This window comes from Haliotis asinina, chromosome 11 (genome assembly GCF_037392515.1).
Source record: "Haliotis asinina isolate JCU_RB_2024 chromosome 11, JCU_Hal_asi_v2, whole genome shotgun sequence".
NCBI classification, from domain to species: domain Eukaryota; kingdom Metazoa; phylum Mollusca; class Gastropoda; order Lepetellida; family Haliotidae; genus Haliotis; species Haliotis asinina.
The window spans coordinates 5,595,873-5,609,369 of NC_090290.1; positions in this window are offsets into that span (position 1 = coordinate 5,595,873).

Consider the following 13,497-nt stretch of genomic DNA (forward strand, 5'->3'; position numbering starts at 1 on the left):
TGGATAGACATGGACGGATCCAGGAGTTTGGAAAGCGAAGGGCTCCCCTTGGCCCCGCCAAGGCAAAAGCAAAATCATTAATGTGACCACTTTCTAATTGGGAGGGGGCACAGACCCCCTGAACACCCCAGGCTGTCAATCCAACCCTCATCACCTCACCCCACTCCACCCCATCCCTTTTTCTGCCCATGCTCAGGTGACAGTCTGATGACCGTGTTTGGTAGCTCCCCTCAGATGATCATGCTTGGTAACTCCACTCCTGAGAATTTTTAGGCCTCTCCTATCCCACAATGAAGTACCCATGCAATGAGTGGTCTCAATCCACGCTAGTAAATTTGTGCAAAACTGGTTTTGTAACCCAGTAGAAAATGGGTACGTCTGGTATAAATCATGATGATGACGTGAGTTCCAGTGTGGGTGCGTATGACATCATTGATGGCATCGCATCTGGTGGGATCTCGCGTGAGGAGATGTGTTTCAAGATGGCGGCAGCAGACGGGACGGGACGGGGCGGGATGGGATGAGATGGGACGGAGCGGGATGGAACAAAGGAGGGAAGAGGAGAGGAGAGGGGAGTGGGAGAGAGGAAGAGGACGGCAAGGGAGCGTTGTTCAATTGTCCTAGTGTTAAAGCCTGTATGTCAAGTTTTTCTTTGTTGAGTGTTTTGGGTGACCCTGAAAAGGGCCGTTGGTATTGTTTGGAGGGGTTTATGGCTGTGGTCCACTGCTGCTGTTGCTGGAGACATCATTGGCCATGGGTTCACCAAAGATGCATTGAATGAGAGTGTACATGGAGTCTATGCGTTCTTGAACGAGGATGATCTTGCCATAGAGATGAGTCAGTAGGCGATTGTCTTCCCGTTTACTCCCTTTCTTCGGCTGTTCACTCAACTGATTGGTGGGAGCCGAACGTTTCAAGGCCTTGTTAAGGCAGTTCATGCTCTTGTGCTCTTCATTGCCACAGTGTCGGCAGGGATGGGGGCAGTCGTAACTGCGATGACCTTCGTTTTTACCATAGTTGTAACATGTGTTGTTATTGTGCTTGTTAGTACTGCTGTTGTTGGTCTTCTTTTGGGCATATGTAATGGCGATGACCTTAAACGCCACACTCGGTACAGGTCTCCTTGTGGTCATCTGTTTCGCACAGGCAGCAACAAAAGGACACAGAAGAGGCGGTGGCAGCGACGACGGGAGACGTCTGCATGCTTCAAGCTTCAGTCAGCAACTGATGAGGAAAGCTGGAAACCCTCTAGTTTATATAGTCGATGACGTCACACTGGCGCGAACTGCGAATCGGCATCACTGGCCTTGAGTGACGCAATGTCATAGGGATGTGTGACGTCATAGGCCTGCCCCTTGGAAAGAAAATCACTCCATGAACTTCTGGTGCACTCCACCACTCCAACTCATGGTTGGCTGACACTGGCCGACACTGGCTGACACTGGCTGACACTGCCAGGCACTGGCTCACACTGTTCAGCCTATGGCGACGTCATAAGGTGTCGTGTATATAAAGCCCGCTCTGCGTGGGTCTTATCAGTTCTCATCAAAGCGTCAACGACCATGAACAGCGATGAACTTAAAGCAGAAGAAGCAGAGGAAGGACTGGAAGAGGAGCCCGTGCCCTACCAATTGGAGTCGGCACCCAAAAGAATGCTCAAGAAGTTCCGGACAGCCACCCATCGGTTCAAGCTCCAGTTCAACGCAGCTTGGCTACAGCGTCTCCAACCTGAAGATTTACCGGTCGTTCTCTGAGAACAGTTTGATGCCGTTTTGGCGTGCCGTCGCATGGACGAGCTCCAGGGAGAGGACGTTTTGGCTCAGGTAGAAAAAGTTCAACAAAGCAACCATGAGTTGAACATCGATGACAGCATGGACATTTTCTTTCTTTCTCAACCAAACAGGAACAAGAAGAAGGAGATGGTGAAAACAGCAATGAAGACAAAGAACTGCAACAGCGTCAATTTATCTTTCATGGCTTCGAATATACTCAAGATCATCAGTACCCCGGAGAGGTACTTTACCCTTCTCTGAAATGAATGGTGCCTAGTGAAGGACATCCACGTTGTCAACCTAATACGCGTCACGTACGAACCTCAACAAGAATTTCACAACCCGCATCCTGCTTACAATGTGGTGATTGCTGCCTGGGTGACAGCACAAGCTCGTCTCAAGCTCAACTCCTATCTGAAACCCTTAGATCGACGCGTCCTCTATTTTGATATGGACAGCATCATCTACATTCATCGTCCCCTTTGCTACAACCCTCCACTGGGAGACACTTTGGGAGAGCTCACCGATGAGCTGGGAGGAGGCAACAGTATTCAGATCTTTGTCTCAGGAGGACCCAAGAACTATGGGTACAAGCTGCGCCATCCACAACCAGACAGTACCATGGCTGTCAGCAAAGTTCGAGGATTTACTCTCAATCACAGAGCGAGCCAGTACGTTCACTTTGACAGCATGAAGAACCTTGTGTGTCAACAGGATCAAGTCACCATCACTGTCCCATATTCACGTCAGATCATTCGGAGAGGACTTCAACAGAACAACATGTTGCTGTCCATGGACACCACCAAAGTGTACCGCATGGTGTACACCAAGCAACGAGTACAGTACAACTCGGAAGGAATGCCTGTGGGAACACTGCCTTATGGGTACAAAGAGTGACTGTTGTTGCTGATCATTCATGGACAAGAAAACTGATGATACTGTATATATATTGTTTGTTTATCAAGAGTAATAAAACATGTTATGTATTGATATTCATGTGTAGTATCGTTTGTCTTCAGGGTTAGACCTGGTGAAGTCCATTGTCACCCTTTTTTATTATCTTCTTAGGCACAGACCTGGTGAAGTCCATTGTCACCCTTTTTTATTATCTTCTTAGGCACAGACCTGGTGAAGTCCATTGTCACCCTTTTTTATTATCTTCTTAGGCACAGACCTGGTGAAGTCCGTTGTCACCCTTTTTTATTATCTTCTTAGGCACAGACCTGGTGAAGTCCATTGTCACCCTTTTTTATTATCTTCTTAGGCACAGACCTGGTGAAGTCCATTGTCACCCTTTTTTATTATCTTCTTAGGCACAGACCTGGTGAAGTCCGTTGTCACCCTTTTTTATTATCTTCTTAGGCACAGACCTGGTGAAGTCCATTGTCACCCTTTTTTATTATCTTCTTAGGCACAGACCTGGTGAAGTCCATTGTCACCCTTTTTTATTATCTTCTTAGGCACAGACCTGGTGAAGTCCGTTGTCACCCTTTTTTATTATCTTCTTAGGCACAGACCTGGTGAAGTCCATTGTCACCCTTTTTTATTATCTTCTTAGGCACAGACCTGGTGGAGTCCATGGTCACATCCCCTAGCACCTCACTGGTCAAACCCTGTCACGTGTCATGAAGTCACGTGTCATAAAGACCCTCCAACACAACTCCTCATTCAGACTGCAGTCGTCAGAGAGAGAACACACACCACTTGGTTTAAGTTTGTTGCCCCCCCAGCAAAAACAAAAGGATGCAGTCCGTTCACCATGATAGACTCAGGACAAATCGCTCCAGTCTCAAAGCAGCCATCAAACATGGAGGCGCCGTGGTCAACAAATCGGTGGAGTTTAAACTCCTTACCATCTTCATGAATACTGACATTATGGAGGCCTCCTACAATCGGATCAGAGCTTTATTAGATGTCCTGACCCGGCAAGGACCCCATGCTTTCACCCCCTTTCACAAAGTTTTGAAGGAATGTGACGAGACAGAAGCTTTGACACTGTTGGGAGTAGAGACTCTCAGAGAGACTCCCGGAGAGACTCCACCCAGTTACAGACAACTGACTCTGCAGGATGCTTGGGATCATCATAGAAGGCTGACATTATGGAGTCTCAGACTGGCAGAGACGACCAATCGACGTCATCGCATGTGTATATATAAAGAAGAGTTTCTGTGAAAACTGTCATTCATCATCATGTTCTTCACACTACTGTTTGTGGTTGCTACGTATCTGGAAGAAAGACATTTCTTAGAATACTTCAGAGAAGCGGTGCAAGATGCTGTGCAGAAGCAACAGGCTCAAGACGCAATGCGTGACATCAATGCATGACGTCATAGCACGTGCTGTTGGCTATAAAAACTCAGGATCCATCGAGACGTCTACAGTCGTACCAGCTCAGCCGATGAAGATGACATCATCTCCACGTCAGTACAGTAAGTATGGTTTAACTTACTTAACTCAACAAAGTATGTGACCGCACAGAGCAATTGTAGTCCCGGGCAAACGTTGATGTTAATATTTTTTCCATTCTATGTTACAGGCACTTGAGATTGTCAACTGCTTCTTCTTCTTCCAACATGGACCACATCATGAGGGCTGAATACATCCAATCCCCTTCGAGGTACTTTGCTCTTCTCCAGGATGAATGTTATCATGTGAAGGACGTTCTCATCATCATTGAGGACCTCATCAGTGTCACTTATACCGTTCGTAAGTCAGAATTCTCCAAAGAGACTGAGGTCACGGCACCCAAGGTCATCCCTCCTAAATGGGTGGTGATACCACCACCACCACCAAGATGACGACCGACCCCTGCCACGATTATGAGGAAGACAAAGAAGGAGGTGGAGCCCAGCAAGCAGAAGAAAACACCCATCAAGAAGACTCCTACTCCTACTCCTAAGGACACCCCTGCCATGGCTCCTCCAAAACAGAAGAAACAGAAGAAGGAGGAGGTTCCCGTCAAGACAACCCTTCCCAAACGTGCCTCTCGCAAGAGCACCTCTCCCAAGGGTACCTGTCTCAAGGGTACCTCTCTCAAGGGTACCCCTCCCAAAGGTACCCCTACCACGATCCTGAAGAAGGAGGAGGAAGCCCCCACCAGCAGTCAGGTGCCCACCCAAGCAGCACCTGCCCCGACAAAGGACACCACCAACACCACCACCAAGGCAGCAGACAAACAGAGTGTCAAGACTCACAAGAAACAGATGACTACTGCTGTGATATGGAACAACTATCAGCAAATTGCTGATGCTGGCCCCGACAAGACTCAAGTCTCCTCTCCTACTAGCCCCGACACAGTACCCCACGATGTGTTGCCTCCTGATCTTCAAGACTAATTTACTACCGATGCTGCCAACCAGAGATGCCACCGACTGTCCCCACGCAGAGCAGACAGCAGCTCCAGGGGGGAATTCCGACATGACTACTCATTCAGAAGAGATGATGATGATGACGACGGATCCCATGATGACATCTGTAATGGCTCCAGAGATGACTTCAGAGATGGTTTCAGAGATGGCTTCAGAGATGACTCCAGAGATGCCTCCCAAGGACTATTCAGACATTCCCATGTGTAACAATGAAAATCATTTTCATCCCGTGCAAATGGACTTTCTACGATGTTCGACTTGTAATCCCCACAACCATTTGATCTGGTGGTGATCTGTTGTTGTTGCTGTTGTTGTTCACAGGTTGTTGTTCCTTCATCAATAAAATTTGGGTGTATAGTGAATGGCAACCCATGCACGAAGACTTGGAAGTAGTTACATCTAGGTTAGGCATTCCCATGACCTTTGTGCAAACCATGAGCGAAGCCAACACGCAGTTACCTGCAGGGTCTGGTGGAGGTGGGGATGGTGGTGTTGGGGGTTTGCCTGTGCCCCACTGGTTGATCATTGATGATTTGCTGGGCGACAATACCAGGTAGAAGTTTTGCGATGGTTTACCAAGAAAAGCCATCATGCTGTACTTGATGCAAAACCTCTTTGCCTCATCGCCTCATCATCGCACCATTAGTTTAAATGCCCACTACCTGGTGCTGTTTAAAAATCCAAGGAACGCCTCTCAAGTGGATCACTTGGCTCGATAAATCTTTCCAGAACAGACAGCTTTCCTCCAAGAAGCTTATGAGGATGCCACTTTGGCTCCTTATTCCTATCTGTTTCTGGACTTGAAAACCAACCACGGCCAAAGAGCATCATGTACGTACCCATTTCTTTTGCAACCCCACCACCCTTTACATTCCCAAGTAATAAATAGAGGTGACTATCTGCTTTTACCCTCAGTTGACCCTGAGCTGCCATCGGAGACAGACAAAAACAGGCCAAGCCCCGCAAACGTGCTGTTGCCACAGGCTTGTTTAAACCCACCTGTAAAACTCTCCTGATCACCTTGGGACGTGATCCCACTGAACGTTATCAATCAGGTGTACAACGGTTGTACGAAAGTCTCAGTGCTCTTCCTGCTTCCTCCTCCTCCTCTGCCAAACCAAGACCTTCCTTAAAAGAGTTGTACCCCACAGCTCCCACATGGCAAACACGTTTGTCCCTGTCTATATGCATGTTGCATCACCTGCTACAGCCTTGTCTCCTCCTTCTTTTGATGTTACATCTCCCCCTTCTTTCCCATCGTCTCCTGCCATGATTCAACCATTTCAACCCTTGATGTCTCCTGCCATGATTCAACCTCGTGCTCCTAGCTCCAAACCAGCACACAGAAGAGTCAAACCCATCCGCCTTGTGAGAGTGTGGCTATCAAAGGACGTCATCTGCTGTTGCAATGGTTTGCTATTGCCGTGAGAAATATGTGAGCAGGGCGTGTTCGTTTGAAGACTCAAAATACAGCCCCGGGTGCAGCTTTGACTCGAATGGTGTTGAGAAGTCAGAAGAACAAGAAGAAAGCAAAGACAACATTACACCCACTTCCTTCACCATTACCATAAATAGAGGTATCCCATCCTTATCCTCGTCAGTTCCATCGTAGCAGCAGCAAGGACATCATGTCTGCCCGTTTGAAACGCCACAAAGAAGCTCTCTGTCATGTGTGTAGTCCTACAGCAACACCGGCCATGCGACAGGCTATTTTGAAACATGCTCCATCTGAACTGATTCAAGCCATCTGTGAATGTGTGGTGAATTTGTATGGAGGTAACATTCCCATGACAGCAAAGCAACAACATCGTTTACAAAAGCATGGACAACTCATGCATATGTTGACGAAAAAGAAAGTGTCTGTGGCCAAGGAACGCAAACTGTTGCAACAGAAAGGAAGGGGATTGGGTCTCTTGTCTGCCTTGGCATCGGTGGTGGGTCCTTTGGTGTCTGGCCTGTTGGGGCGATCATAAATACAGGGCTCCTCTTGGATTGGGGTTAGTTGCCTCTGCTCCATGATGAAGCATGCACGGAAGATGGTGATGGTCCCAGAAGAGGTATGGCAAAATCTGTAAGACGAAAAACGACAACTTCATTTGCACAAGTTCAACCTGTTGGAACAGAAACGGTTACACATGCTTCACGATATGGATACCCTCGTCTATGATGACACGGTTCCCTTCAGCGACAGAGAGCAGCAGTATAACACCTTGTTGCAACAGATTTTGGCGTTTCAAAACAAAGCAGCAGCAGCAACAACAACAACAGCATGATGCATCAGCAACACACAGCCATTGAACGGAACCCCTGCTGACACCACCAGGGAGGAAGGAACGACACCCATTGGGAAAGGGACTCCCCGCAAGTATGGTTTTTACTTACTGAGTCACACTCTGACCTGTGTAGAGGTCGCCTAGAAGTCTTAGGTCTACAAGTCTTTAGACTAAGAGAGCTGTCTTAGACCCCCTAAGCATGGAGAGCGCGAAGCCAGTTCCAGAGTCACTGACTCATGTTGGCTTTCTTCTTCTCCAACCTCATTCTGAATGAAGTGGTGCAAACGATTCCTGAAACTTTACAAGGCAAGGCCAAACAGTTGATTGGACGGATACAAGCCCATCCTGACTTGGGTTGGAATGAAAATGGTCAATTCATGGTGGAAGGGGAACCCATGCCTGGGACTCACATGGTAGATCTCATCAATGATCTTGTTCGACAATGTACCAAAGCAGATCCTCCACGGGGTTGGAATATTCTGGCTCAGTATCTCGCTTCTAGCAACATACCTCATGAACTAATTGGCAACCCTTTCTGTCGGTCCTGGATGATGAAAATGAAAGGGGCCACGCAGCAGCAGCAATAGCAACACCAGCCGCCTCACACTCTCGTGAAATGTCAGGCAGAAGGTACCTCCTTGTTTTTGACACCACCCTAATCCAATGTGGAACCCAAGAAGAAGAAGAAAGAAGCTGCAACGCCGTTCAAGGCACTCCTTCTTCCCCTCTGAACCGAGTTCGTCTATGGATTCACTTTTAATGAAAGAGAGCAGAGGGTGACATCAACAACAGTCTTAGCATGAGACGTCCAAAGAGAAACAACAACAACAGCAAGTCATCCTCTTTGTCGCCTGCCTAGGCACAATGGCTTCATCATACCTATTATGATCCCAAACATCCTGCAGGCTATGGAGGGTGGCATGGTTTGTGGCAAGCAGCAGTAAAACAGCAAGCAGTGGGACCCCAGAAGGGGGGACCCCAGAAAGCAAAACCAGAGAGGGGGAAACCCTCACTCACGCAACATCAGGTTCGACAATGGTTGAAAATCCAGGACATGTACACCTTGCACAAACCGGTTCAGGCATCATTAACGTGTGAATAAACCTTGTCAGGCCTTCCTCAAGAAACATGACATCCATTTCTACACCAGCCACAACCCAGAAACCAAAGCCTCGGTTGGTGGAACGTTTTCAAAGAACGTTTAAAAACCGTATGTGGCGTTCTTTCACACAACATGGAACACGTCACTACCTCAAGGCTTTACCCCAGCTGTTGCATGCCTACAATCATCGACTTCATCGTACGATTGGACAAGGACCTGTGGATATTCATCCCAACAACCCTTACGATGACATTCGTGAGTTGGATCACATGGAACAACAACGCCAGAAGCAACGCCAGAAGCAGAAGCACTGTCAATACCAACGTTCTCTCTCTCTTGTTACCTGGGACCAGTGTTCGCTTGAACAAGACCAAAGGGACCTTTGACAAAGGGTATCTTCTAAACTGGACCACCGAACCGTTCACCGTGGATCGGGTCGTGAAAGGACGTGTCCCTCCTGTCTACTCTGTGAAAGATAATCATGGGGAAGTGCTCCATGGCACCTTTTACCCAGAGCAACTACAATCCATTCAGAAAACAGATGACGTGTACAAAGCCGATCAGGTCCTGAAACGGCGGTGCCATCAAAAGAAGGAAAAAGTGCTGGTGAAATGGTCGGGATACCCTGCCAGCTTCGATTCATGGATCCCTGCAGCTCATTTGGTCTTTAAATAGGGTGACCACATGTTTCCCACCATCAGTTGGGTCATACACCCTGTCCGATCATGCAGAGCGAACCGAGGCTCAGGTCCAAGGAGAACAACATGCCTTGCTACTCCTCCTTACGTTGGTGTTGTTTTGGTATGGACTTGCCACGAAGTGAAGTGGTGTTTTTCTCCCAAGTGTTTCTGATATATGGCGTGGTCGTCATGAGTATGGTTCAGTTGGCGTTGGACCAAGGTGAGAAACAGTTGTGGACTGCCTAGTTGGCCAGTTGTCTTGGGTACCAGCTCCCAGAACCCACTTTGGTGTCGTCATCGTCGTCATCCTCACCACTTTCTTCTTCTTCTGCTACTGCTGCTGCTACCGCATCTCCGACTCCCTCCGTGTCCATTTTGGTTCCCTAAGAGCAAAGATGTCCATGTCATTGTTTTCCAAACAGGACTTTTCCGGCACCTTACCCAGCGATGCTCCGATGGATGTTCAACCCAACAACAAGGTGAATCATTATGAAGTCAAACTACCTTTTTCCCATTCAAGTGAATCTTCAAGAGTGTCAGTGGGCGTCAGTGAGCTTCATTTTCCCCTTCAGCTGGTTTGTGCTTCGCATGAACTTGGAACGCTTGACCAGGACTTACAGTTCAGCAGCATTGGATGCGACTGTGATAGAAGAAAAATCCAGTTCGAGAACTTGTCCAGAGACTGAACATATTGCTTCAGCATGCCTGTACACGGTTGGTGAAAAAACATACAGCTAATATTTACCAGCTGGATGGCAGAGGGTGTTACACCGTCACCGTGAACTACCCCAAAGAAGAACTCCGATTTGAAATGCGTGGCCAAACGCCTGTCAACTTTTATGCTCCCACTCCGAAAGACATGTGCAGGGTCATCAGGGGTTCTTCCTGCGAAACAGCCACCCAACCGGACCATGATGCCATCAGGTCTGCCTACACCACTCAGCTGGTGTTGCCTGCTTCCTTGGAACACATGCTCGGACTTATGCAACTACCCGTGGTCGACGAAGCACAGGAAATAAGTCAAGTCTCCACTTACTTACCCTGTCCAGGTGAGTGTGTTTGACCGTCCTCTTGTGGTGGGTGAACAGGAAGCTGACCATCTGGCTGGCTTTGATACAGTGTACGTCTACTCAGATGTGGTGGAAGATCAAATCGATGGGGATACCATGGCTCCCTTACTGATGTATGTTCCCATATCCCGGCGAATGATGGAAGACAGCATTGTGATGAAAACTCCCCAGCATGTACGCTACATGAGATTGTGCCAGGGAACCACGGATGCCATTCAAATCTAATTAATGGATGACATAGGACGTCCCGTGCGACGACCATCATGACACTCCATTTCCATCCCCGTCATCTGGGCACATACCGACATGATAGGACATCAGTGTATCCGACACAGGTGCAGCACCGGCTTGGGTGGTCAACAACAACAAGGATGAGGTTTAGCCATGTACCGAGGCCGCATTCATCAACGAGGGAGAGGTCTTGGAAACATCCTGGGAAGCTTGGGCCGTTCAGCCCTCTCCATTCTGAAGATGGTTGGAAATCTGCTCTCAAAACCGGTGTGAAGATGCTGCCAGGATTAGTGCAAGATATTCATTCTGGACATCGTAGTGTATGGGACAGGTTGAAACATCATGGAAAACAGGCCTTACTGCAGTCACAGTCATCGCCGGCACACAAAAGAAGGCGAAATCAGTCGTCTGGTCCCGTAAAGAAGAAGAAACAAAAACGCCAAGCTTTGTTTTGAGTCGTCATGGAACTGTGTGATTGGACTTTGTGATTGGACTTTGTGATTGGACTTGACATAAAAGGATCATTCCCATGGAAAAGAGTCAGTTCAGCCAGACAAACCTATCAAGACCTGTTGGGCAGACCTGTTGGGCAGACCTCTCAAGATGATGCGCCGGGATGCTTGTGAATGTGCCAAGTCAAAGTTGGATCTCTTCTGTTCCCCCTGTGGTGACTTCAGTTCAAGAGGGACAATGGATTTGATACAGTCCTCTTGCATCCCCTTTGCTGGCGGGTCCCCTCCAGGTTAACACTGGTAACCCTTTGAAGGCGTACATCGATTTGAATCAGTGTTACCTCAGCATCTGCTTCAAAATAAAAAATACCATTGGCACGGATGCCACTCATGATGGGGATGAGCGACTCGTCATGTCCACGATGAACAACATGATGCATTCTGCAATCGCTCTGATGGTCTAAGGATGGATGACACGACGGACTTGACAACCAAACATGTGAACGCCTATGTTCAACAGGACCCCCTGCTGCGACCCCTTTACTAAGGGACCTTTGCCCGAGATAACTTTGCCATCACCGTGCTAAGTGAATGGTACGGACCTTATCCTAAAGCCTACATTGTCAACACAGACCCAAACCATCTCCCGGGACAACACTGGGTGTGTGTGTATCGTCCAGCACCGGGTGTCTTTGACGACTTTGACAGTTATGGCGTCGATCCCTACCACCTTTATAGCGACTTTCGGAATGTCATGACCTACAGTGGAGGCTCGCACAGCAGCGGAATGTTCAGTCAGTTCAACCCTGGTTCACTGCTTCTTGTGGAATATACTGTTTGTTTGTCCTGGTTCATCGTGCGCATGGATGGACTTTTGACGAAGTGATGGAACAGTTTGATCCCTATGCTACCCTCGTCAATGAAGAAATGTGTAAGACGTTGGTTTCAACCCACACGTCTGCCAGACAACAACAATGACGTCCAGGATCCACAGCCCTGTCAAAGGACACAACTTCATCGTTCTGATGGTGTGATATTCTCTTCATGTTCGAGTTCATACCGTTTGTAAACAAAAGATCAGGGACGCCCCTAATCCTAACTCTTTTGTCACAATGGTTCTTGTTAGTGGGGGAAATAAAACGTTGAAAAACAACAACAAATGTCTTGTTATGATTGTCATGGCATGAAAGTATTCTTTAGAGAAATTTGGGTGGTCCTGAAAAGGACCGTTTTTTATGTTGTGGTGATCACATTGGCACGGGGGAATGCCTAGGTTGGTTTTCTTCACGGGGCACTTGCTTCCATGGGTGAGGCACCTCACGTAAGTGTCCTTGAGTCCGGTACCACAGTACACGCAATAGAACGTGCCATTACGGGCATTGGTTCCGTTGGCGTAGATGGGATACACCCATGGCACTGGGTGCATTGCCATGCTGGCTGTGGTGGTGGTGGTGGTGCCGGCCGCGATGATGTTTCCAACGAAATCAACTCTAAATTCCAGTTTTCCATGGTTGTCCGCTCCCGTCCTCCTCCTCCTCCTATATAGCAGAACTCACGACCATGACGTCACGGATGCCACGTCACGACCTCACGTGCCATGATCACGTCACGTCCTCACGCGCAAGCACGCCATCGATGTGACGTCGGTACATCATCAATGGGTCACATATATAAGCTCAAAAATGTTTGTACAGTGACACATCAGAATCATGAACATGAGAAAAGTCGAAGTCATCAGACCGGCACCCTACCGAAAAAATTGTGGTCGGAAACTATGTCTCAGATGCAGTCCCACCCTTCTAGTGAAGACTGGCATCAAGAGGTTAGTAACGATTGAACCCACCACGGCAGTAGAAGCGCCGGCAGCCACACTCACCCCACCTCCACCGGGAGCAGACACGCTTGCACCACTGCTAACAGAAATAGACATGCTGACCACGCCACCACCGCCGACTACAACACCAACAACAACAGCATCAGGACCGACAGAAACGACATCGGATTCCATCCGAAAGTTAGTAGAAAAATGGTGAATAATCATGTTCCTACCCGTTTGAAAGCTTATCCATCCAACAAGTTTGACGTCGTCCCGGGAGCTACGTGGTACGTGTGCATCTATTGTGGCAAGAGTATGAGGAAGCAAGCACAACCTCTTCATGACAATACCTGCCCCGGAAATAAATTTATTTTCCGAGGACTCGATCTCCTCTGCTGGTGTTAACCGTGGGTTACCACCCCAAACACTCCCCAAAGGAAAACTTGACATACAGGCTTTAACACTTGAACGATCGAACAACGCTCCCTTGCCGTCCTTTTCCTCTCTCCCACTCCCCTCTCCGTACGTCTGCTGCCGCCATCTTGAAACACATCTCCTCACGCGAGATCCCACCGGATGCGACGCCATGAATGACGTCATGAGCGCGCACACCGGAACTCACGTCATCGTCGTGCGCACACACCCCACGGAAACGGTAGTGATGTCATCCAGACCCGCACGCATACACGGGAAACGCAACACGCGTTATCTCCCCTTCTCCGGAAGTCACTGG